The sequence below is a fragment of the Apostichopus japonicus genome, chromosome 19 (genome assembly GCF_037975245.1).
Source record: "Apostichopus japonicus isolate 1M-3 chromosome 19, ASM3797524v1, whole genome shotgun sequence".
Lineage (NCBI taxonomy): Eukaryota > Metazoa > Echinodermata > Holothuroidea > Aspidochirotida > Stichopodidae > Apostichopus > Apostichopus japonicus.
In genome coordinates, this window is record NC_092579.1 from 22,042,514 (window position 1) to 22,066,357 (window position 23,844).

The 23,844-nt window shown below is 38.2% G+C and overlaps 1 protein-coding gene across 6 annotated transcripts in view; it reads right to left on the reverse strand.

Annotated features, from left to right (window-relative positions):
* Window positions 1-10,420: 10,420 nt before the first annotated feature.
* Window positions 10,421-23,844, reverse strand: part of LOC139959829 (endonuclease III-like protein 1) — an 84,067-nt gene continuing 70,643 nt past the window's right edge. For 2 of the 6 annotated variants that reach the window (XR_011790234.1, XR_011790230.1), the window contains exons 8-9: window positions 16,507-16,574; window positions 10,421-13,887 (exon numbers count right to left, since the gene is read on the reverse strand). The gene's annotated coding sequence lies outside the window, so the exon portion shown is untranslated. Of the gene's footprint in view, window positions 13,888-16,506; window positions 16,575-21,295; window positions 21,321-23,844 lie in introns of those variants that run through there. The other 4 variants (XR_011790232.1, XR_011790231.1, XR_011790233.1 and 1 more) reach the window with 4 other exon arrangements.

Below are 23,844 nucleotides of genomic sequence, written 5' to 3' on the forward strand. Positions count from 1 at the left end.
GTAGTCAAATATTGTAAACATTATAAATATTATTCAGATCTTCCATCACAGAAAACACAGCTAGAACTTAGTTCTCTTCTCATCTGCATGAGGTAATATTAAGAATGAAACGGGAAAATGTATTGATTTATTACAATATTTCATTTCAGTTTTCTGTGTTAATGGAGCGGGGTTGCAGAGGATGGGGTATGGGAGTAGCCTGGTTAGGGGTTAGGTTGTAGGTGGTTGGGGTGAGAGGGTAGGTCGAAGGTGGCCAGGTGGCTAAGGGGGAAAAATTCCACGTTTCGTGTGTTTCGATGTGATGCTGGTATTGTATGGGGGGGGGGAATAAAGCACTTTTTCTTCGATACCTCACTTTTCGAGCTACATATGTAAATAGAAGTACCGTAAATGTGGGTCCCTGGTCACGCATTCCTGAGACTAATAATACGTCATCACAACAATGCTATACTGTGACCCTTTAAATCACTCGCAAGCCTTGGAAAAACAATAGCTAAACCAAACCTCCATATAATGTCTTTTCTATAATTTCCTTCATGGTGGAAATGGTTACGAAATTTTCACATTTTTGTTAAAGTTAATAACCTCATTATCATTTCCTTAATTGCTTACTCAGAATAAAGACGTTGCGGTTGAAAATATATCGATCGATATTTTATACAATTTATTGCTAGAATTAAAGCTATAAAGTTTACCCTGAGGTATGAAAGGAAAAAAAAAATCTAACTTCTATACAGGAATAAAGCTGCATTTCATACTTTAGGCCTAATTTATCAATAATAAATTGTTGAAGATCTTATTAATTTGTTTTCTGGTCTCTTAACTTATAATCTAATTCCAGATGATTTTTTATATTCGAAAATTTCAAAAGGAATAAAAACAGGATATAGTAGGCCTATATATAGCGGCAATTTCGTGGCTGAATTACGTCTACGTCCGTTAGTTTCGTTTCACACGCAGTGTTTTTCTTCCCACTGCGCATGCACGGATCGTAGTTTCCAGGTAAATCGTGTAATACAACTTCATTCACATATCACATTATTACACGATATGTCACGTGTCTATGACAAACATGGCCCGGAGGAAGCGGGTGCACCCCCCCCCCCACCCCAATTATTTTGCAGAGCAATATTTTCCAAACATACCTCCACAATCAACAACATGGGATCCGAGTCACTTTTCGCATTTGCGCCCGAGGTGTGTGGGGGGGGGGGGGGTAGGGGCTATAGAGATATACTTCACAAGAGTCCAACATTTCAAGAGTTTCTGTTACCTTCGTCCCCTGCACCTTCTACCGAAGATGTCGCCCCTTGTGAACATCAGGCGCCAGTGGTGCACACTACAACGGGCCATATAGGCAGCACGGTCAAGACATCTCAAATTTGGTCTGACTCCTGCTCTCCCCCAATTTCCCAACCACCCCCTCCCCCTCCCCCAGCACATCTCCAACATGTGTCGAGCCCAGTAATTGCTATTACAGCCATATTTTGCCCTGGGAAGTAACTTATCAACATTGTTATCAAGCCATGTAACATTTGCACATAATTTGACATTTCTCAATATATTGCTTAGGTATATATGATATATATATATAAATACATATATATATATATATATATATATATATATATATATATATATATATATATATATATATATATATATATATATATATATATATATATATATATATATATATATATATATATATTTATATATATATATATATATATCATATATATATATATATATATATATCATATATATATATATATATATATATATATATATATATATATATATATATATATATCATATATATATAGCCTAGGTATCATATTGTTCTTTTACCAGTATAGTATGCCATGGAATTCACTGCAATACATCACTTTTAGTGTGTCTTTTACTTGATTTCACACCTCTATGACGTCATATCTTCGAAGCTATCAATGAATTTCAAATAACTTACTTTTACTGCTTGTGAATGAGGAAAGACTCACTCAACCTCGTGACAAAGTGACTGTTTGAATACCAGCCCCCCCCCCCCGCCCTCAACCCTGATCCTATCTACCCCCTCCATCACACACGTTTTAAACATAGCAACCAACCGTTTTAAAATTCTACTAATTGTTTACAGTTTTTAACGCATAATTCGGAGTAACGTCGTTGACAATAACATCGGAATATTTTTTTCTTTTTCTTTTTAGTAAAATACTGTTCATAATACTTTTGACGGAGGTAATCATTTTTGTTACAACTTTAAAATTTGAGTCAATATTTCCGTTCTCACATCCATCTGAACTTCACACAATGAACAAGGGATTACAGTTGCGCTATTAGTTTTTGTTGGTATAATGACTACATGTATACTGTCAGAGTCATTTCCTTATACAACAGTTCGTCGACAACATGTTAACCACATAAACTCATCATCATTACAGGTGTATGGGGTGCGGGCCGGATGCCGGGGAGGAACGGACGTGAAATATTCTTCGTATTTGGTAAGGTTGTAAGTACCTTTCCTAACAATTCGAGAAAGGGTGGGGGGGGGGTATAGGTCGCGGGGCGGCGTATTTGTGTATAAACACAAATCAGTATATACAGCCTCGACTCACAGACAAGAACTACCGATTGGTGCAATGAAGATTACAACCTCCCCCCCCCCTCCCCCCACTCCTCCTCCCACCTCCCCGTCTCCAGTGGCAGATCTAGGATTTCTCAGAAGAGGGGGTTCATGAGATAAGTATCGACAGATACAACAATTACTGCCCAAGTAACGCTGCAGTAAGACAACATTAGTAAAATCTTCCACTATGTACCGTGTTATGAGCAAGATCATATTTGTAGGTAATTTTAAGTGCCAGAAAAATTGTCACGAAGAGAGGCGCGGGCCTCTACATGGACTCGCCTCTGCATTCCCATCCTTTTGGGTCTTACGGTAGATATATATATACATGCAACCAGCTTTCAAGTCCCTTTTGGTGATTTCATTAAAATCACACAGAAGAACGCAGTCTATTTCTAAAGTGGCGTTGTTGCTGACCACATGGCTTTCCAGCCCTAAAACCAGCCCACCCGGTCAAATACACCTCGACTGAAATACTGAAAGCAAATAATTAAGAATATAACCAGGAAGAAATCTTAAATTAAAAGTATACTGTCAACAGAAAAATCGGTCTCTTCTGTTTCAGCCTAACACCATACGAATAATGTATACGTTTAACGATAACGTTTAGGAATTAGGACGATGGGACGGCGGCATAATAATACCATATCAAGTGCACAAATTGGTCAGGTGTCGGTGTCGGCTCCAGGATTTCTCGAAAGATGGTTGGGATAGGAGAGTATGAATATGTAGAAATTAGTCATATAACTACCGAAAGATCGGTGCATGAAATCTGCAATAAAGTGTAAGGAATATACGCGTACGCAAGTGTGTTAAAGATGTTTCCCCTATGTACCTTGTTACAATAAAAAGTGATACTACATGGGTTGTAGCTTACGTGTGGTGCAATAATTTGCCGAAGGGTTGCCAGCTGAGGACGCTTCGGAAGCTCTCTCTCCCTGGAGCCTTTACCTTGCATATGACATCTTGCGTTGTATAAAAAGATTTCTTGTTATAAAGGAAAAAATTGTATAGCGTTCACCGATGTGTTTGAAATTTAACGTGGCAACAAATAATATGAATAAAGGTTCTTTTTTCATAATTCAAGAATAAAAAACAATAAGTGTATTATATATAAATATATAAACAGCTCTCCGTAGATGGCACCAACAGCTTCCATGTATAGCTACAAAAATTACAAGGAAGAAAGGGGTGGGTTGTGGGGGGGGGGGGGGAGGAAAGCGGATGATCTTGTAATTTATAGCTTCAGTTTATTGAAATGTTGCACTGACTTTGACGTGAATTCAGTCTCGTACGATACTCCGTACTTTGTGACTCTGCGTTTTACCTCCTACCGTTCTGTACTGGCCTTTTGTCCCGTGTACAATCACTATAGCCTCTCAAAACATACTTGACGTCATCAACTCATTATCCATTGCCGTGATCTTGACCTAGAATATGACCTAAGCCACAAGCTATTTGCACATTCTTAGAAATCCCTTAATTGAATCTCCGTCCCGGGGGAAGTGTAACGCCAAAAGGGAATTATTTTACATTAGATACCTGATATGCGTAAAGACTTATAAAAAAGTACAGAATTTGAAGATGCAGTCGAATAACGAATAGCTCATATATAGAAATGAAATAAGCAATAAACCTCGGCATTGAACGTGAATAGTCGACAAGTGTAGGTTCGGAAATGCGTATGGCGGGGCAAGGGAGAGGAGGAGGACCTTAAGCAGGTTGTTCATTTGAATGGATTGAAGTAAATCGTGCTGAACATTTCTTTCATGCAAAGGAATCAAAATGTTGGTCATGAAATCCGTATACTATTTACAAACTTTTATCTTAAGGGTAAAAATACACAAATTACATGTAAATGAGGAACATACACCGTACACCTCCCTGTATGTGTATAAGTATTACTGTCTGATGGCCTGCGCGGTGTCGATACAACCGGAATCTTTTTGCGACGGTAACCGGTTTCGTCCGCTTGGACGATTCAATTAATCAGTCACTCTATCTCATTCCCCATTATATGTTATATTGTGACTTGCGGTTGAACCAGTTATACACTCATGCAACTATAGTTTTATATCATATCTATACATATTATATCTACATTTAGGTCTGAGCTCCAAGAAGCTATAGGGGAATCATATAAGGTACTTTATATAGTGACGTTCATTTCGTAGACACGGTCTTGTATTTACGGATCAAGTTACGTACCACGCGTATATCCGCGTGCAGCTAACATCGAACACTTTGGCAACCGCCTGGGAGAATTTTGCAATTTGATGACCGACAATCTAAATTAAGCTATTCCCAAACAGAGAACTGTATAGTATAAGCGGTTAACTTCAGGTGACGTAATAATTTATTTTTAAAGTAAAAGGAAATATTTTGATACTTCATACGTGACGGCTTTCACGTTGTTTCTGACTTCTTTTTTTCCATGTAGAGGGAAGTTTTTCTCTTTTCTACCAAGTCGACTTGACCAATTGCAACTCGGAATTATGATATCATCGGAATTTATACAACAAGTGAATTTGACAAGCACACTGCAGGGTGCAATATATCAAATCTCAAACTGGATAAGGGAATATTAAGATATAAAGAAAAAAACAAGAAAAATGGTAATTTAGTTTTCTAACCGTTAGCAAACAGATCCAGCATCGTAACACCTTTTGCGGTAAGAAGCAAATTAAGTCGCTATTAGTTACCACGATGTGTGACCAGTTGCCACTCTGTATACTTCAGTTCTTCCAGGAGTGTATAACAGGCGGTGACTTCGAAGGCCCCTGGTCGAAGGAGTGGAATATTATATCCAGTTACGAAGTTACATGAAACAAAAGAAAGAGAAAACGGAAAGAAATAGGCAAAAGCCAAACAGAGAAATGCGTCGTAATAATGCCTATGTATTAATGTATGGTTGGAGTGGGGGGGGGGTGGACGAGATGACGTCATTATGTTGCGTAATCCTTTGAGTACCTGAATGAAACAATCCTTACGTCACTGACAGTCACGCTTTATAACGTCAGCTTACCTTCAAACGGATCTCATGTTGTATGTGCAAGCCTACACGTGGACTCTATTGCTAAAGATAACTTTATACATATATACAAATCACGTGATTTGTTATAGGTTGGGGCAATGAACAATGCCCCGTCTTACACAAAGAATTGGGGGCGTCGAGGGCCAGATTCGGCCCGGGGGAGAATTACATCACTGGGTCGACTTTTTGAAGTCATTTTTCCTTCAGTTTTTTTTTTATGAAGATGAGAATACATTATTCTGCATATTTTCCAGGGGTCCTTAACTGAGCCCTGGTCCCGGTGCTGTAGCACCCTGATTTCCTGCAGGCCTCCCTCTCTCGTCGGGGCCTACACGGAACACAGACAGCATCAGTGGCAAGTTCATGAATAAAATGAAATCTAGAAAGTATTTACAGCTCTCATGGTAAACGGTGCCAAAATGGATACGTATTTGGCTCAACCCGTGTATTATGATCAAACAGACATTAAAAACATGTTGATCTAACATCAGAAGATGGTAAAGACAGTAAAATACAAGTTTGGAGGACACTTCGTTACTCCGCTCGGGATTCCTTAGAACCAGGATGTTCAAACCGGGGTCTGCTCACTATCAATTTTGCAAAAAAATTAAATAAAAAATAAAATAATCGGAAGAAAGAGAGGGAAACTCTTAAACATAAATTACTTCTAAAGTTGCAAAAGCAACATTAATCATATAAAAATATCAAAGGCAAGGGGAAGGGGGGGGTTGTAATATCTCCCAGTAGACCCCTTTCCCAGGCCACAACATCCGCCACTGAAGGGTCGCCAACATCGATGAAAGTGCCAATTGGGGTCACCGAGCAAAGGACGTTCGAATACCGGGGCTTTATAGGATCAAGTTCCGGTAGAAGTTCTTATACCTGTGGACTCTGAATCAAAGGAGGCTTTTTACCTTGGTAAGTATAGCAAATTAATTACAATACAGTGAGAGATATGGCCACATCAGTTCAAAGCGGTCCATTGTTTAAACAATTCTTCTTCTTTTTTTCGACGAAGGAGCTGTCAGGCTTTTCTGGGCTATTGATCATCAACAACGAAGAGAAACGGCTTTTTGATTTTGATATTTTAAGTACGCTCGATTGATCTTTAAAGAAAACAAAAGGTTACACTTTTAGCATCCGGGATATTAAGTTTGATCTTTCTTTTGTATACTACTTTATTGTGTACTTTTAGTGTTCTCTGCTACTACGGTACAACAGGAGTATGCAGTGTCACGCTTAGACAATTATTATCAAAAACTTTGTTCATCTATCACTTGATAAATATATCCACATTCCGCGGTAGTTTGCAATTGTGTGCTTTTGGTAAACAAACGACCCTCAGAACAAACCAACTTACGCCTCATATCATTCCGTCACCTGGACGTTCAACGAGTCTTAACGGCGCTAATGATCTTAAATGGTATTCGTAAATGACCATGATTATACCATTATTTCGCAATGTATGATCCATGCTTACATGTTAGGGTGGTAACCACCCTCCCACCTGCCCCTCCTCATCCCCTCCCAGTCGTTACCTTCCGATTTGGCAAATTAAGAAAATTACATTCGGGATCGTTTACTTATGATTAAAAAAACATACACAAGGCCATTTACCTTGAGGCATTGCGCAGCTGACCCAGCAAAAGTGAATTTCGGAGCATGCATATAGTCACTGGGTCCTGTAGCTCCTTGACATTATGTTCCTATACACTGGACAGCGCCAATTCCACCAATGCATGCTGGTTTGCTAAAAGTGTCACAATACTTTTAGTTATGAAAATTTAGTAAATTTCGGAGAAATGTAGTCAACAAGCCTTACCTGCTCATAATTCGGGAAAGCGACAATTGACTATACTTATACATGTATAGCTATAGGAGTCAACGACGGTGGGTCCGCTATGCGTAGGCTAGTGACGTTTTCCTTTTGTGTCTCATTCGGCGTCCGTTACTTACGTCAGCGAACAGACCGCATGTGTGTTAACGGAAGAATAATTTCTGAATGATGGACCGGGTATTCTCCTTAAGTAATATTGTCCCTTTAATAATTCGACCAACGGAAGGTTACAACTATAGTTACAACTTCTATACATAGACGCCCACTGAGGCTCGTTAAGGAATTCTTTGAAAATACCTGTTCATTTGTCACTCTTGTCAACTTGCCTCGTTTTACTCAGTTTGTAAATAGAATAAAACGGCTGGATTGTTTAGCTGTATGAATCACTCCAGCCCACAACAATACTTGTTTATTGTAGAGAGAAAGAGAATCAAAGAGCTTTTGACAAATTCTTTGAATATCATTGAAGGCAAGAAAGAAATACAAATTAGAAGGAAATATAGGGGGACAAAAAGATGTACAGTCATAGAGGAAGGGTTCAAGCTATTGTAATGAAACAGGGTCAGGGAATAAAATCACCAACAATTTATTATATAAGTAAGGTAAAATATTAGGAAAAAGAAAACACTTTAAGTTATATCATTCACTACTCGGATAGGTGTTAAACTATAGTACAATATAGCCCATCTGTTGATCTGCAGAACGTTCTGCCAGGACGCGTCAGTCATAGTAAGTGATATATACAAAAACAGGCTTCTCGGCCTTTTGGCTAAGATCATGTGTAGTATCTGTTCCCTTTCGAGGGGAATGGTGATGCACACCTGACGATGATCACACAGTCACAGTCCCGATGCAAGGGGACTGGGGTTGAGAGCGGATCAGTCGTTCGGTAGTTTGGTTTTCGTGCCCAGGTTCTTTCTTGGGCGACTTTTTCTTAAAATGTACAAAAACAGGTAAAACTGTTCTGTGTGGAGATTTGACTGGAAAATATAACCACGAAGGTGCAGAGTAAAAGAATGAGAGGTGAGGCGGAAAGGACGGAAACGGGGGGGGGGGGGGGCGGAGGAGGAAGGAAGGGAAAGGGAGAGGGGAACCTGTACGGAAGGGTAGAAGGGGAAGGTTATATGAAGGATTTGTATAACGTTGGGAGTGTTAACAATACAAGGGGAGGGCCCGGGGATGGTATGGGGGAGGCAGAGGGAGCAAAAAGGTGGAGGGGGAAAGGGAGAAGGAAGGGGAAGAAGAGGTAAGTGGTTCCTTTGGTGTCGGACACACCATATTCCATTAGAAAACGAAGAAAGCTAATTGAACGTATATTTAAATACAACAAGGATCTTATCCGGGGCAGTTAAATCGTGCGATAGTATGATTTGGATGCGTACAGACACAAACTAACCATTTCTGTATAGCAAACACACAATTCAACTTAGAAAGGTTTATACCGATATTATGGTTATACAACAGCATATCAAAACACTGACTGTGATTTTCTCTCGGCTGGGATACATGACATGTTAATTGCCGACAAGATCCGCAAAGTTAATATGTAACATGATAAGACATTATATATAGCTCTTGGTGTCAAATGTTTGATAGGGACGATATTATTTAGGCGTAAGTCCAGGCGTAGGCCCACTACTGTTCAAGTGTAAGAGCTTGCTGGTTACTAGAAGTAGCCCATTATACACATAGAAATTTGAAAAATTAGTTGCGATTAATATTTGTATATCATTTTTTTTGTAAAAGCAAAGTCATAGATCTGATAAACATGACAGAAAAGTTAGACCAAAATAGGGAAAACAATGACTGTCATAAAGATTAAGAATCAATCTTGCATCGGTGACTCATATAGGCTCTCAATAATAACTTGTTTTGATGACTGTATGCCGGCGAATTACCTCTCCCACACACACGCACAACAGAGGAACAAACAAAAACGCAATTATAGTATAGTACAATGATGTTCCAAAGTGCAAGAACCTGTGACCTAGATGATACCAAGATTTCTAACATTCAATATTTAGAGATTGAGAATGCTAAATTAGACCAACCGCATGCCAACTACGGTATGGGGCGAGACTCTATACCGAAGTGGGTCGCGGAAAGTTTGTTCCGGTGGGTCGCGAGATATTTCCATGCAGACGTGAGAAAGTTTTCTTCGGTTTTCGAAGCTTGATATCGATGAAGCAGTTTTCTTTATAACTTCAAGCAGATAGTCCAAGCCGCCATTCATTCATACTGAGCAGGGATGGGTGGGATCTGTGGGTCGTGGGTCAGTTTTTCATGGAAGGTCCTTGATCGTGGGTCTAAACGTTTGCGGACCACTGAATAAGACACTATAGCACTAAATATAGAGAACATGTATAATGAGACGGTCGCCGTGTACCCTGCATGTTTCGTGAAGTTTGTTGTCTGATAGTACAGGGGAGTCGTATAGGGAAACGAGCACCGGTGGTGTCCAGGAGAAGCCCCGGAGGTGTAGCACCATCGTGTGCATTTCTAACGAGTTTTTTTCACACTAAAATGCGTCTGTGTGTCTGGAAAATTTGGGGGAAAAAATGTCAAATCAGGGATCTGCTATAGTCTGTGACATCTCCTTGAATGCATGACCGTAGTAACATATCATAATGAGAACATGCAGGATTCAACAGTTATTACGTAACAACAGCAGGCCAAAATACTTGAGTATCAAGTAGGACAAAAAAAAACATTGTCTATGTGGAACTTCTTGATGAAGAGAGATCTGACATTTAAACCACCGCAAATCGATGAATTCACAACCAGGATAATATCGACTATGGAGCTACTTGGATATTTATTTATTTATTTGTTTGCCACAAAAGTACAAAGTGGAGGAAATCTTCCATAAAGCTTAAAAGCTTAACAATGTGAAAGCCAAACAAATAAATAAATAAAATACTTGGATATGCCGAGCACTTGAGGGGGGGAGGGGGGTTATAGGACAGGAGGGACAGGGGTTAAAGGGGAGGGTAAGTAAGTCGAGGGCGCGTGCGGCTTGTGTGATAAATATATCGAAAGGTAGAATAAAGAAAGACATTTGTTGGACGGGATTATCTATATATACATTAGTTGGCCTCATCCCGTTAATGTGGTATTTGATTAGCATCATTTACATAATTTTGATAACGAGGGTTAAAAATAAAAAATAAAAACTGTGGAGTTATAAGAAATTGGAAGTACAGTTTTAGCTCTTCTCTTATACATGTTGGGCATCGGGGGCGTGACTGGTCTCTTCCGGTCAAATGGAAACGATGACGCATTTCGTCCTGCGTCGAGGACATGCTACAGAAGAATCTCAAATAGCTTTGTGAACACTGCAGGTATGTACGTCTCGAGCCAGCCCACTACCCCCTGTAGTTGTTATCGGCCATCCATGAAGAATTATAAAACAATATATAGTAAAATATGGTTGTATTCAAAAGGTTCCTTGAGACCGACTGACAGGTCTACAAATAGGGCCCTTAATAGAACAATAATGCGTGCCATCAAAACAACAGTTGATGAGTGCTAAAGAAAAGTTTTGATGTTCATTTTTGAAAGATTGTTGTTCGATGGAGGCTTTTGCTCTCGTTGCTTTCATGTGTTAGTCGTTCTCAACTATTTCTTATCACATGATTTGTTCGATTTGGCTTCTCGATTCATGCTATAGTCTACATTCTATACCTACAGAAGGGTCAAGAGCCTGGCCAATGATGTCGACGCACCCCCCCCCCCGGCCCCTCCACATGCACTCTTCATTTCGTTAAGAATATTATCATAAGAAGAATAATGTAATAAATATTTTCGGTCTCACATTTTCCGTCCCCCGTATTGACCCGGGGTCCTAAGGACTGTATTCTCTTACTCCTTCTCGCCAAGCCCGTCGATCTACAGAGCATCCCTCAAATTGGGTGTGGGGAAATCGGGGGGTGGGGGAGGACACCCTACTCATTCGCAGGTTTGACAAGACTGTGCGGAGTCACACAAGAACAGCATGGTCATAAACGTGATTACAGATCACTGTTACATTAGTTTTATAGAATGTTAATCACGTTTAATGTTCCTAGGAAGCAGATTGCATCCCCTGGTCCGGATATCACCTTCCATCCGACAATACCCCCCCCACCACCCCACCTCTTCTTCCTCTTCTGCTTTTCAGATTGGGAAGGCATCTGTAATTACTATTAGAGATATATTTTTTTATTAAACACTCACGCACATGCAAACGGATGGTTCCTTCCGACGGAAAACACAGTATTGCATGTTATCTGCCCCAGGAATAGCTTTGGTGATAGTACGATGTTGTCTGTAGCAACGGTATACAAACAATAACATGGTCCAGGAATAGCTGGCATGGTGGGATGTTGAGATCTAAATCCGGCTTTCCTCATTTCAAGGAGTCTAAAAACTACGTCACAAAAAATCATTTACCGAGCAACATAATTTTGACCTTGACCTTGTATCAGCCTTTTCGCTGTTGTATTGAACCGTACCATGCATGCAGGGATTGGGCAAACAGGTGTCCCATGCAGAGGTTAACGTATAAAGGGACGGTCCACAAACTATGGGGCGCCTCTCAAACGTGCTGCAGGGTTTTGACATCTTTAAAGACTATGACATTTGATCTACAGGTTTCTGGGTTTGCCGATGGAGGTAGATTCTGTTATTTTGTTTACCATCAAGGTCCATAAGCCAAAATAGATATAGTTTTGATGCATTTTGAGCATCGTTTCTGGTTGGGGGATGGGGGCGGGGGTGGGAGGGGGAGGGGGAATGGTACATGGGTCGTGGCCCAGTCCTCGTGGAAGATTCTCTGTCGTGTTTCTTAAACTTCATGAAGCGATGACGTAAAGGATAATCTGGGTAAACGTGTACAGAGGAAATAGGAAATATCATATCATCCTGGTGAAATTAGCATATAATTAGCATACAACAACGTCCGCATACAGCTAAGGAAATTCTTATTCCAATTTGGACAATGTCAAAGCTTCACACACGACAGAAGACTAGAGGCACTTTGACATCATATACATCACCTATCTCCCCTCTCCCTCAAACGGAGCAAATCTTTTCCTTATGATATACGTAAGGGAGTTGTTCATCACAAAGATATACATCACCTAAAAACTGAAGATGGTTGTTGGGTTTGCTTCACCTTTAACACTACAAAAGCAAATGTTAATCTCACTATGTATAACTTCCATAATACTACTTCTTGTAGAGAGAAATACATGTAGCCTATACCACACAAAAGCAAATGTTAATCTCACTATGTATAACTTCCATAATACTACTTCTTGTAGAGAGAAATACATGTAGCCTATACCACAGCCGTGGATATATCCGCAATATAAGTAACCTTACGCACCTTATATAGTTTAATGTTCAGGCCACATCTGACGCGAGGCTGTCATGTTCGATCATCTCGTTTGGCCCCCCTTTCTCCGAAAATTTCAAGAAGGTTTTCAAGCAGGAATTTTTAGCACTGACACATGTGACATTCCGTCAGTTTTTTGTTCTTTTCTAATGAAACAGTCATTTAACTGAAGGTCACGTGTTTTCATTTCCTTGCCCATCTCTATAAAACTTGACAAAAATCGATCTGGAATGAAATTGATATGAAATCTGATCTGCATGGTCGAACAGCTATTGACCAAATTCATTTTATTTATTATTATTAATTTTTTTTAAGTTCAATTAAATGTTACCATCCGGGACCAAGTTCCGCTGTAGGTCTGTATAGGCCTATATTTACACAATACAGTAAAAGTTATCCTTTCTTAAAGCATCAGAGATATACAAGATAGAAATGGAACGGAACATCAAATATACTTACTACTAAAATACTACGCTGGGGTCATGAAACAAGCGGCGCATTTGGCGCAAAAGCGGCGCATTTGGCGCTTCGAGCGAGATCGCATGCAGGCACCTCTATGTGTGATCAAAATAAAATCGGCGCATCAATATCTTAATATATTTCGCATAAACATTTCTGGTAAGAAGTAGTCATTAATTATTGTTGTAATATATTACCCTCGGGTTAGTGCATTTTCAGTAACGAGACGAAAATAGGCATGGCTATACGTCACGGTCTTCGAATGGGCAATAACATGTCATTAAACTTTTGGAGAAACTAAATCCTGCAACATTAACCTTATATCACTTGTTATACGTATACGTATGAATGTAATTATAAACTGAACACTTGCACTAACTATTAATCAATTATACCAACCCAAGTATCCCTTTAGCGGATACCACATGATTAACCAAACCTCGACTAATAATGGCACCCCTGCAACGTCTTCTTCGTATAGCTGTATGTTGTGACGTCATCCAGTTCCGAAATCTTTCTTTGTATTACACGACGACAATCGACTCCGTCTTAGGCTGTAAATTGACACGGAGAAAAAGTCGAAAATTTAATATGAAAAAAAAAATATGTAAAACGATTTCCCGCATTCTAAATAAATATCCATATTCCAAATTCTGAACAAAAAAAAATTGTTAATAATGTTAAATTTTATGTAAGCTGATATTTATGTAACGCAAAGGGTCGCATCAAATACTATGATATTCTGCGAAAAAAAAAAATTTAAAGAAGAAAATCAACTGTTCGTGTTCTCATAACGAGAATAACGATATGTCGATGTAACCTGATAAACTATAATTATAGTTACTGGTTGATGTATGTTAAACGACATATTTATATTATAAAACGACAGATACATGGTATACAATAGACTGGCTTTAACAGTTTAGGTCACGGGCTGGTAAATTGCGAGCCCATGGGAAGATAATTCTGCGGCCTGCGAGAAGGCTTTAAAAAACCCCTCCTAACACATTCCGTGGAATCTTATATAGCAAGGTACAACAGGAAATGAAGTTGACAGTTTGTTATACATGCGGTCCCATATACTAGTAATATATTCCCACGTACCAGATGGACAACGTATACGTGTAAACATTTGTGTTGTTTTATTTCCTATAAAATATGATACGTTCGTATCTGACACAGGAGTAAGGTATATATGCTACAGTGTTGTTGGATTGGATTGGGTGAAAACATTCACAGTGGCCCGTCAGATCACGTTTACCCCTCCCTCCCCACCCCCCCCCCCACTCTTACCACCCCTTTCCTGGTTTAGGTCACTTTCTACATCCACTTTTGTTTTCAAAATATTCACATTTTCACCTTATTTTTGTTTAAATTTCTGGAATGATCTATGAACTCATAGCAAAGCAGTATCAATATGTCACATGAGACCACAAAAAGTCAGAGATGTCTTCCTATATCGATGTTAGTGCAACGCTAATGGGCTGACTTATATGATCTAAGTGCTAGACTAGGTATTCCAGTCATTTTGACTTATAGACCCTCGAAGGTTCAAAAGTATAACGATACATGCCCCCCCCCCCCAAAAAAAAAAAATAATAATAATAATACTAAAAACGGTCATGGCATCATGTAACCTGAAAGCACTCGCATACATACGTTACTTCCGTGGTTCTATTGGTCTATAATGTAACCATCGACATGTGCATAATTTGGTAAAATTTATAAATGTATATTTTGATGTATGTTTTAATAATATCAAAATCTGTCGATGTTTTGAAATTATTAACGAAAAATGTACATGTTGTAACATGAATTACTTTATCACATGGTTTTCTTCCGGTTTATTGAAAACTGTGGCAGGAAAATCGAAATAACGGATGTTGATTTAAGTGCAATGAGATTACAAGGTCATTTAGTACAATATTTCTTGCTGATTGGGTTTTTATATAACAACAACGTCACGACAGACTTTATGCTTTGATATGTTGTACAATTGAAATGCATGACATGAACAAGATTATTTTGGGCTTTATATTAAAGTTGGTTACGTTTCTGAAACTCAGCAACTGGGACAAAAAATAACTGCCGTGTGTGTGTGCGTGTGCGTTTGTTTTGCTATCTGACCGAGGACTTGAACAAAAGAATTTCAGGTCCTCGGTTGTGATTTCTAAAGAATCACCACGTCCTCGGAAGAATTCTATTGTATGGGTATTGTTAATGTTACGGTACGTGGATTTGAACAATGGAAAATTCAATAGGGTCCTCGGTCTGAATGTATGCAAACATGTATGTGTGTGCGTGTGTAACACTGTGTCCGTCAGTGTGGTGCCCGTGTTATTCTAACACGTCAAGTGTACCTCTGTACCTTGTATGTCCCCTCAGAAGCACCGTATATCAAATACACGCACTGTACGTGAACTTGATAATCGGTGGATCTTTTCCGATGGCTTTTTCCACGCGAAACAAAATGTTAAACATAAAAGGCGTTCGGGGTCAAAGTTCACGTCACAGGGTTACTTTAATATTAGTAGGTGGTATTATACAGTGATGTCGCGGCGCTAGTAATATTGTACCATGATAATGGCAATGTCAGAAATGCCTCGTAAATGTCTTGGTGCTAAAACCAAAGGCAGGTGGTACCATGCAGTCAACGATGATTTTGGGCATTAAAATGACTCTTTTCAATTTACGTCCTAAAATATTGAGCATTTGTGTACTGTCGGGCACAGTAGTCTTGCATGATGTACTATGGATCATAGGCCTACCGGTTTAAAATAATAATTGCATTTGCATTTCTCCAAGTGATGCTATATCTTGCAACCATATCAACTAAACGTAGCTAGTGAAGTTACCCCCCCCCCCCCACACCTCCCTCGGTATGAAATACTCCGGGAGGGGTGAATGTTGGGGACCCTATATGTAAGCAATTCGCTATTGATATTTGCATGGAAATTTGAATTTTATTATTAATTTTCAATGTCTGGAAATAACTTGGAGGGTCAAAACTTCCAAACTTATCAGCGCCTTTAAACTTAAATTGGGGGTATATACTGAAGAGTTATTCTCTGGCATTTGTTTATTATTATTTTTTTTTTGGTGACATTAACACCATGGACTAACGATATATTGCAAACTCATTATAATTTGTTTGGGAGGTAAAGTGAGCGTACTTTGTAAACACAAGTAGTTCCTGGCTGGCTATACAGTAAAATTCGGACTCATTCGCAGAAATGTCGCACTTCAAAAAAACAAAACAAAAATGGAATTAACCCATTTTCATAAAAGATAAATCATTTAGTTATGATACATTTAAAACGAGAAAATGATTTACACTGATTTGTTTTTCTTTATTTTTTATGAGGGAGGATTAAAGTACAGATAAACTCCCTTTTCTACCTTTTTTTATATGTTTTTTATTCTTCTTTTTTTTTGTCATATTCTCTTTGAAAATTTCATGATTATTTATTACCGTTACTATCATCCCGCCCCGCTCGGGTTTTAACCATAAAATTTCACCGAAGTCAATAAATCCTTCTAAATTATAGAGGTAAAATATGTTAAAGAATCGATTAGAATATGATTTAAAGTTTTGATCGTCAAATGACTTTGGTACAAGTAACTAAGGTCGAAGTTAAACTGTAAGAACTTTTACACTTGTTAAATACATCTTGAAAGATTGTTGGAAATATGATTCGTCCATATTGCATGCACCGAATGATATCATACACATGCGTAAATATGTAATGAGTTTTATTACAAAACACACACAAAAAAACAACTTATATATGAGAGATGCATGGAAAACAGAACATTTCCGACGAAATTTCATTGCATACCACATTTATCAGAAAAGCATAGAATCAATATCTTACTCAGAGAAAACTCCGAAACGTTTGGGAAAAAAAAGGAATACCCATCTGTTTAGGCGTATAGGGTGCAATAATTGACCGAGATTTGACACCTTTTGGCCAACTCAGACTTTTTCCTAGGAGCGAAGGGTGGGGCGGAAGGAACGGGTGAAGGTTATTGCCGCTCAGTGCAGTCACATGTCTGTTACGCCAATGAAGGTTAGGGATAGCACTGTTGCGAAGTAAGATGACTAAGAAAGCCTTTAAGAATTTCCTTTCTTAATTCTTACTCCTAAGATTCCTACTTATAATTTTTTTTTGAAATAGTTATAGTGTAATGTACTTAACGTGAATTAACTCACATACCCGATGTGAGAATGTTCCTTGACATTGTTAGCCTAGAAAATCACAAAGGAACAAAGTTAAAGGTAAGTCGGTATTTTAAAAGAATTAACGAAACCAAAATACTTCGAAACAAACGAACAAAATACACACAAAAAAAGTGATGAGGGATGGTCGTTGAGTTATAAGTTGACATTAAATTAGCATGAAGTGCTTTGAATATGCAAAGCATTTTTAACTGCGCTTAAATTAAAGTTTACATACAATCTTAATGGTGTGGAGTTACAGGAGGTCTCTGTTGAAAGAGACCTAGGTATCTTCATTGACTCATCTCTGCAACCTTCTAAACATTGTCTTGAAGCTGCTAAAAGAGGTAATAGGGTTTTAGGTATGATCAAGAGGAACTTCAGTTTTCTGAAAGAGGACATCGTAGTTAGGCTTTATAAGCAGTTGGTTAGGCCTCATCTGGAGTATGCTGTGCAGGCTTGGAACCCTTATTTTGCTAAGGATAAGGAAGTACTTGAAAAGGTCCACAGGAGGGCTACTAGGATGATTAGTTCCTTAAACAGTGTTCCTTATTATAGGCGGTTACAACTGTTGAATTTCACCACACTGGAGCTTAGGAGGTTACGTGGGGACTTGATCCAGGTTTTCAAGATTGTGTATGGTTTCGACAATTTATCCTTCACCGACATTTTCATGTTTGCTAATAGTAGTTGTACCAGAGGTCATTGTCTTAAACTCCAAAAGTCGCATAGTAGGATTAATATTCAGCATAATTTTTTTCTAATAGGGTTGTGAATGAGTAGAATAGTTTGCCTGAGAAAGTTGTACTTGCAAGTAGTGTCAATGGGTTTAAGAATGCTTTGGACAAGCACTTTAAGCATTGTAATCGGGTCTGAATGTTTGTGTCTTCAGTTTTTTCCTCTCTCTATAGGGTCCTTGATTGGGACTTAAGTGTCCCTCCTGATCCTTTTTCCTACTAAACTAAACTTAAAAGTCTCAGCGGAATCCAACAATATTTGTATCCGAGAGTTTGCGTGACGTCGCAGATTTCCCTTTTCTGACGTTCGATTCTGAGCCGATCAAGCAAAATGGTTACGATGGTATCATCGCTTTTAGCAATATCTACTGTCGATTCAGCAGTATATATTGCCGGTTCCGCATCTTTAAATATACATTAAATTTGCATAATATATGAATATGCAAAACGTCGTATACCTGAATGCATTTAAAGTTGCAAGTCTTGTATCAGGTGATTAGGTTGCTATATATAATCCAAGAACGTTTTCGGCTTCCGTACTGATATCACTACGGGCAGTTCAGTGGTAAATGTTGCAGAAATTTGACACCGTTTTCACCCATTAACATCGGGTGCTTTGTCATAAATGTCAGGATAAAAATTGTGGCCAACAGATTGTTCAGTAACAAAACTTTGGTGAACTTTTTCCTGACAATGTAAGAATTGTAAACCACCCTGTATGACCAGTATTTAGGAATACCATTTAAGGAAAACAGATTTACAGACCAAAGGAAATGACCTACCGGAAGTACTTTACTATATCAGCGGAAGTATACTATTTTAAAGAATTTACCGTGTCATTACACGGTGTAGCCTGAACAGGAGAACGAGAAATACGTTATTGACGGAATTCAATAATCTTTTTTGTGGGGGGGGGGGGGGACGGGGTAGATGCGGAGTGGCAATTACACATTCGGGACATTATCTTCTTTTTTCTTCGTTTTCTTCTGTTCTCTCTCTCTCTCTCTCTCTACATTTCATTGGTTCCCTCTTTAACATTTTAGTTGTGGATATAAGTTTGCCATTCAGTACTTGCAAGCTAACAACATATAGAAAATTTTGCTTCAAATGTGAATAAAAACATAAACGCATAGACAAGTATAACAAATGGAACTTTAGAGTGGCTAATCGGGGATACCGGTAATCAATTGATCAATAATTTGTTGAAATGATGTTGCGTGAAGCTCAGATGCGTCAAACAATGTTATTTCAAATTTCTTAGCGGGATAGAACAAAAACACACTTAATCTGACCCTCTGAAACGCACACACAAACACGCAACAACAAAACCATACAGATGAAGTGTTTTCAACCAAAAATGAGTTCAAATATGCTTATTAGTTAGAAAAATAAACACATCTGTTATTAAGTCTCCGTGATATTACTATGAAAAAACAAGTGATGTACGCACGTGTTATATTGAAGCAGTGATTGGCAACCAATAGAGCTTTAAAACCACATCATTAGTGACCTGTAACATTAAACTCAATGTCATCGTGTCAATAAGGGTTTTGTTCTAACATTCTTATAGAAAGGAGAAACAGTATGAATTCTTTTTCTAAGAATCTTAGTCAATGCTTTTCGGGGATAATACGTTCATGGTTTTGGAAGGTATATCTTGTAGTTATCCAATGTTTGTCTGTATGTATGTATGTATGTATGTATGTATATATGTATGTCCGTCTTGTGTTTGCTGTCCTGGTAAAGCGACGTGAGTTAATATAAAGTTCACGTTAAACATCCATTTCACAATGCAAGTAAAAAAATATATATATATTTGTCAGGAAATATAAATATATGTTACTTTCTGACCATCTTAAATGATATGATATGCTGATAATGAGTTGTTACATGTTGATATTATTTCTGATATATATATATACTGATATATACTTGAAACGAACATGTTGATTCTAACATTGACATGCTGATTTTAACATTGACATGCTGATTTTAACATTGACATGCTGATTTTAACATTGACATGCTGATTTTAACATTGACATGCTGATTTTAACATTGACATGCTGATTTTAACATTGACATGCTGATTTTAACATTGACATGCTGATTTTAACATTGACATGCTGATTTTAACATTGACATGCTGATTTTAACATTGACATGCTGATTTTAACATTGACATGCTGATTTTAACATTGACATGCTGATTTTAACATTGACATGCTGATTTTAACATTGACATGCTGATTTTAATTTGTAACATGCTGGTATATTTCCTACGTCATATACTACATTTTTTTCCCTAAAATCTGAATATTTTGAAACCAGGCAAAATATGCATTTTACAGCAGATTCATAAGTTAACTTTTCTTTCCCTTTCCAATGCTTTCGTACATTAACGAGAGACTTCGCTTGTAACATTCAATCGTGAGGAATTCTTTGTCAAGACATTCTATATGTTAACTATGCTCAGTCGATTTTTTTTTCTTTTTTTCTTTGCAGTGGTTTTTTGCCCCCTAACAAATTATGAATATTTATGAAATTTAAATTTCATATTATTGAAGCCGTTTCCTGAATTTCAAGGTATATCTTGACCCAGTATATCCACATCAATGAGGACATATTTGGAACAAGTATAACCAGTAGGCGTAAAATAAATAGTAATACCGCATGTTGACGCGAATCCTTGACATGTTTATGAGCCTTAAACCTCATTTCTTCTTTTCATATTTTAGCCCTACCTTGTCTCTCTTCTTTCTTTTTTTCTTCTTTTTTAACTACCAGTCATCAAAACATCATCAGATGAATATCTGTCACTAAACGATAGAAAAACTGTTCACAACTAGTTTAAAGGTTTATTATGACGTTCTTCTTACATGACGTCAGGAATGTAAACAGTGCATACTGCATGTGAGAGTAGATATATACGTACGGTACTGTATCGCTCGAAACTTGTCGGTCTCATAGTTAATCTGAATCTTGAAGGGACCTCACTTTCTTACGACTGTATACTGTCAGTTGTCCAGATCTATATCAAGTTTAGATCAAATAAAATCTAAATATTTTGCAGGTATTTTGGCCATCGTCACAGCTGATAGACGAAAAGTCTTCAGTGTTGTCATATTACAAGATTCTGACATTTTAAAAACTGAATAGGTACCGTTATATCTCAACAACAGCGGTAAAGTGAGTGGTAAATTATACTGACATAATTCCCATGTCATTTAGCAGTGAATGTTCCAAGGTTTTGAGTGTCGAGGAGCAGAAGGCCAAAAAAAAAAATGATCAAAATAATAATACTTGTAAGGGACAATCAACCTCTAATTCAACTCAGCGATGCCAGCGATGCGTGACCTCAAGATGGTAAAGGAAGGCTATATACACTCTCTCCATTTGGGGATAAATCTTGGTTTCAAGAGCACCTGAAATGGAGGAGCTAAAAGTACCATAGGCATATATCATCTGAATATTTGGACAGTTGCGCCGGGGAGGGTTGGGGGGGGGGGGCTGCCATTTGCCTATCTCTTGTGCCACATGCAGGTATACTACAACCGGTTTATATTTGAATTTTAGTTCTTTCTCTTTTCATATTTTATTTGTGGATTTAAAAAGTGTTGCATTATCAAATGCCTGCAGCAGTTTTAAGGTTACGTTAGTAATTTCTTGTACTTTATAATCAGCATCATCTATCAAGGAAAATTAAAAATACCCTAAATACAGAGGGGGACAAAACATTTATAAATCCAGCACAAGTGGCCCAATGAAATCATATTACAAACTTGTCCAAGTCGCCATTCTCGTCACTTAAAAACATGATATCATCCAACTGGAATGTGATTGTTCGTGTCTGGGTTTTTTTCTGAGAGAGAGAGAGAGAGAGTTGTTTGTGACGAGCATCTCTGTACAATTAGGCGTTCGATGATGATTGGGTTCGTTCTCCTTAAAAACAGTATATTGACACCCAGAATATTGTTATTAACTGAACGTTCCAAAGGTTCTAGAACCTTCCAAACTATTTTCCAAATAGTTGCCATGTACCCACTCTTAAGTGATTTATCAGGTGGTCCGAGTGGAAATGTTTCACTGCCGAATGCCTTTTCGATGACCTAGTTATATGAAGTTTCCATGAAAATGACTGAAGTTGAAAAGTTGGGTAGTTCTTTGAACTTGATTTGCGAACATCAGTGGTTTTGTTGCACTTTTTGAAAAACCTGAAAAGAAAAGAAATTGGAGGGAAAAAACCTATACCTGAATAGTGTGAATAGAGACAATTTGTTGTTGATAACTTTACCAATATTCCTGAGTACTTTCGACTAAATGTATTGAGCCAACTTCACATCATGGTGCAATAGCTCACATCGATGTAATGCTGAAATGGCGCCAGAACTTTTATCTTCAATAGGATTGTAACGTCATTCAAGAGATGAGAAGTACCTTGATTTTTTTTGTTTTTTGTCTCAGCCCTGTTATGAAATGGACCTATCAACAGGGACCTATTGTGGGGGGGGGGAGGGGAACACACGTTGGCCGATACCCAATCGGGGAGAGGGTCTACGGGGTGGGGGAAGTGTCCCATTCCTTATGATTTTTTTATTTATATGGGAATGAATAAATATTTTGCTTTCATTTCCGTCATTTTCACTACATTGGTTTTGTACAAGTAAGAAAAGTTTGCCAGTATAAATGACTTGTGCGTGTGTTGTAAATTGTAATTGAAGCCGTTTGGAAGAGTAGGACATTTTATTGGGGGGGGGGAGGGGGGTGATGGGGTGTGGGACGGCGCTACAGTGCACTTTGTAGATCGCTCTTCCAAATTATTATCGATATTTCTGTACAAAGAATTACCTAAATGGCGTAACAAAAGACTAGGGGTCCGGATGTAGGGTAGGTGCACAGGTGTGGAGGAAGTATAGATAAGAAAATTACAGCATAAGTACGGTTGACTTCTGAAACCCCTCCCGAGCCCCCCAACCCCTCCCCAACCCCTCCCCACACCACACACACACACACACACATACATATTCACACACATTATACCGAAACATCATCGAAAATGTCATGCCAATATTCTTCGGGTTATATGTCGAATTTATGTTCATTTTGTATTATTGAGAAGTATAACCACTCTTTGTACAAGAATATCACGTGATTTGGCTATTTTGATGGTCAAACAAAAAACGACTTCCAGCAAGTCTTCTGATCAAACACGGCTGACAATTCTGTCTTTTAAAGATAGTCACCTGCTCTACGGAATGACGATATCTGTCAATATGCTGTCTGATTTTGCTGTGATAACTTAATATCTACGGGGGCCACAGTAGTGAAAACAAGTTCGTAATTTTTGGTTAAAGCTTCAAAAATGACATGTATACCATATATGCATACAGTTTTTTTTTTTTTTTTTTTGCTGCTAACAGCGATTCTTGGTATATTGTAAGAATGAAAAAATGATTAATCAGAAAAAACCTAACGCAATTAATAAAATTGAGAATATGACTGCACCTACAGAGTACCTGTCATTTGAAACTGATACATATCGATCGGCGAGATCA